This window comes from Vicia villosa, linkage group LG1 (genome assembly GCF_029867415.1).
Source record: "Vicia villosa cultivar HV-30 ecotype Madison, WI linkage group LG1, Vvil1.0, whole genome shotgun sequence".
Classification (NCBI taxonomy): Eukaryota; Viridiplantae; Streptophyta; class Magnoliopsida; order Fabales; family Fabaceae; genus Vicia; species Vicia villosa.
Window position 1 is genome coordinate 184487649 of NC_081180.1, and position 4169 is coordinate 184491817.

Genomic DNA, 4169 nt, shown 5'->3' on the forward strand with positions numbered 1-4169 from the left:
TTTCTCTATGATGGTTTTACCTATTACGCAGGGTATAGAGAAACTACCAGGATCTTTCAGTTTTGGAGGCATGTTATTTTGGATGATAGCGCTACATTCAGCGGTACATGTTACAGTTTCGTTATCCTCGAGTTTCTTTTTGTTTGATAGGATTTCTTTTATGAATTTAGCGTACGAAGGCATTTCAGTTATAGCTTCTGTGAACGGTATGGTTATGTTTAATTGTTTCAGAAGTTCTACAAATCTTTTAAATTGCGCTTCGGTTTTTGATTTAGCTAATCTCTGAGGGTAAGGAATTGGTGGCTTATAAGGTGGTGGTGGAACGTAAGGTTTCTCTTTTTCAGGTTCCACTTCGTTGTTGCTCTCATTGGTCTTAGCAGTTTGATCATCAGTTGATGTCTTTTGGGTTTCCTTTGGCTCTTGTTGTGACATGGGTGCGTTTTGAGTTCTAGGATCAATGGGTCCATCGTAATTCGTTCCACTTCGTAGTGTTATCGCGTTCGCATGTCCTTTAGGATTAGGTTGTGGTTGAGCAGGAAACGTGCCAGCAGGGGCAACAGTAGGTGCTTGTTGTTGAGCTACTTGTGAGATTTGCGTTTCTAACATTTTGTTATGCGTAGCTAAGGCATCTACTTTGTTCGAAAGTTGTTTTAGTTGCTCGCTATTGTGAATGTTTTGATTTAGGAAGTCCTTATTGGTTTGTTGTTGGGAAGCTATAAAGTTCTCCATCATGATTTCTAGATTTGACTTCCTAGGGGTGTTTTGAGCAGCTACAGGCGCTTTTTGGTAGCCAGGTGGTACAGCAGGTGCTTGTCCAGGCGCGTACAACGCGTTGTTGTTTTTATAAGAAAAGTTCGGATGGTTTTTCCATCCAGGGTTGTACGTGTTAGAATAAGGGTTTCCTTGAGCATAGTTTACTTGATCAGATAGGATTCCAGTCAAGAGTTGACATTCGGCAACTGCGTGTCCAGTCAATCCACAAATCTCGCAGTTAGGTGTTACAGCAGCAGCGGTGGCTGAAGGAGTGATGGTTAAGTTCTCGATCTTTTGAGTTAAAGCGTCTACTTTAGCGTTAACGCGGTCTATACCACTTATTTCGTACATTCCTCCTTTGGTTTGGGCTTTCTCTAGAGCGGCTCGTTCTCCACCCCATTGGTAATGGTTTTGTGCCATGTTCTCTATGAGGTTATATGCTTCATCATGGGGTTTGTCCATTAATGCTCCGCCAGCAGCGGCATCTATAGTCATTTTAGTGTTATATAGGAGACCACCATAGAAAGTATGGATGATCAGCCATGGTTCGAGTCCATGATGAGGGCATAGTCTAAGCATGTCCTTATAACGTTCCCAGGCTTCGAAGAGTGATTCGTTATCTTTCTAGGTAAATCCGTTGATTTGACCTCTGAGCATAGCAGTTTTGCTAGGCGGAAAGTATCTCGCTAAGAATACTCTCTTCAATTCATCCCATGTAGTTATTGAATTAGAAGGCATGGATTGAAGCCACGCTCTAGCTCTATCTCTCAAGGAGAAAGGAAAGAGACGTAATCGAATAGCTTCGGAACTAACGTTGTTAGCTTTGACAGTGTCGGCATATTGCACGAACACAGATAAATGAAGGTTGGGGTCATCTGCAGCGCTTCCAGAGAATTGATTCTGTTGAACAGCTTGGACCAACGAAGGTTTCAGCTCGAAATTGTTTGCCTCAATTGCAGGTGGTGCGATACTTGAGTGCGGTTCAGCGCGCGAAGGAGCGGCATAGTCTCTAAGAGGATGAAGAGCAGCCATCTCTAACTTTGGGGTGATTTGATTAATTTGATCAGTAAAAGTCAATTCCTGATTAATCGGAATTGGTGCTACTTCGGGAAGATTACGAGCTCGACGTTTGACGTTAATGAAACGTTCGATCTCGTTAATTCGTTGTATTAAATCTCCTCCTTGTGAACGAGTATTTGGCATACAATCGTTCAGAGAGAAAGGAAAGAATTGTCCTAGTCTCTACGGTGTAACAGTGAGTTACGATATCGACTTAAATAGTCCCCGGCAACGGCGCCAAAAACTTGATCGCGACTTTACGTGTCTATAAATCTGATGACTGCAAGTGCACAGTCGTGTCGTGTAGTTTTAAAAGATATCGAATCCACAGGGACTATGAATCGATCTACCGTTATCTAAGGTTACTATGTAAAGCTAGGGCTACTAATATTTTGATTGTTCCTAAGGGAGAGTGATTGTGAGAAATAAAGAATATAATAAAAGACAGATATCAATATGTATTTCGTTTAACTTAAGGTGATCCGAAGGTCCATTGGCTTTTGCATAATTTAATTAAAAATCTTTACTAATTCAATTGGTTAAAAATCCTCGTCTCAAACTTTCGCTCTGTTGATTTAGATTACTATCCTAATCCTAATGTACGCTTTCGCCATCCCATTAGATTTTAGAAAAGCTTTTTGGAAACAACGTAATTAATAAAATGCCTGTTTTATGAAGTTGTTATCTATTTAAATCTCCTAATCTCAAACTTTTGCTCTGTTGACTCGGACCAAGTTAATATCCCTAACGTACGCTTTCGCCATCCCGCTCGGGTGTAAAAACAATTTTTGAAAATAAATAAGTTCTAATTAGTTTTAATACGCTTTCGCCATCCTTAAAACTAATGTCCTATGTCTACTATCCAGTTAAAGATCTCAAACTTTCGCTCTATTGATTTTAACCTTTGACCGTCTTAAGACCTCAAACTTTCGCTCTATTGTTCTTAAGACTTACTAATTAAATTAGACATACAAACCAAAAACAGGTGATGATTAACAAAACATAATTAAGCCAATTTATTTCGGATCCCTACGGTTAACTTACTTTACATACCGATACCTTAGTAATTTAGCCAGACATATTAATACAGTTAAGCATGCATAAATTAATTTGGCTTATAATAAAAGGCATGTTAATTGGCATATAATATATCATGCAAGTAAATATATAAATAAAGGCAGTAAATATTAAACCTGAATTAAATAAATTGAAACTGAATCTTCGAGTACTGAACTTCCACCACAGGTTGGCTGGATCGTTCTTCGGAATTTAAACGGACGGAAAATAAAACAAGGAAAATAAAAGGCAATAAATCTAACGTAAGGCTAGATTTATAAAAGGTTCACAACAATTTCCGGTGTAGAAATCGTTGTGAGAAAATAACTGTTTGAATTAAAGGAAGGCAGAAAATATAATGCATGGAACAATTTCGGCAGCACTTCGTTAGCAGGAAATCGGACCCTTTGAACTGAAGTATCTGCCTCTATTTATAGGTGAGGCTTTGCAGTTGGATTGCGTGAAAAGAGGAGCTCCAGCAGACTTGGACTTGGAGACGTGCGTCTCCGATTCTTGGGGAAGCTTCGTTGAAGACTTGAGACGTGCGTCTCAAGTGGAAAGAATGTAGGGGATTGGAGACGTGGGTCTCCCTTTTGCTGACGTGGCCAATGAGACGTGGAGACGTGCGTCTCCTCTTTGCAGCATTTAGTTGGGCCACTCACAAATGGTTCCTTTGTGGGCTGGATTGCTTCTTTGGGCCTTTTGGTCTCTTTTAGCACATTTGGGCCTTATTTGCACTCCCTTTTTACTTCAGCACCCATTTTTCATCTTTTAGGCATAAATAGTGGTCGTTTTAGCTCCATTTCTTCTCCTTTTCACAAATAGTCATAATAAGAGTGTAAAACCTGAAACAAAGCAAAAACTCGCGTAATATCGTAATAAATCAATATAATAAACGGAAAATGCTATAAATATCTATGGATTTCAAGCTAAATATACGATATAAAATCGTGTTATCACCGAACGCCATTCTTTCCTGCAAAATCTCTCTTCGTTTGGCTATGTGATCTCCTCCCCTTGCCATTCACAGTCTTCGCATCAACATTATCATCACTTCGCGATTCTCCTCTTCCATTCGGTAATACGCTTTAATCCTCATATTTTGATTACTTGAATTTTAGGTGAATTATGAACTTAGCTAAAATTTTGTGATAATTGTTAAGAATTGTGTTGAATTGATTTTGTTGTCAAAATACAGTTTGTTCATAGCTGTGGATTTTGGTTAGAATTAGTGTAGAAATTAACATAGAGCTATAGTCTTTAATTTTTGCACTTGACGTGTTTGATGAATATCCTCATAG

The 4169-nt window shown here is 39.0% G+C and overlaps 1 non-coding gene across 1 annotated transcript; it reads left to right on the forward strand.

Annotated features, from left to right (window-relative positions):
• Positions 1-1303: 1303 nt before the first annotated feature.
• On the forward strand, positions 1304-1410 carry LOC131645320 (small nucleolar RNA R71). Its single transcript, XR_009296949.1, has one exon. It is a non-coding gene; the product is annotated as a small nucleolar RNA R71 (small nucleolar RNA).
• The last annotated feature ends 2759 nt before the right edge of the window (positions 1411-4169 follow it).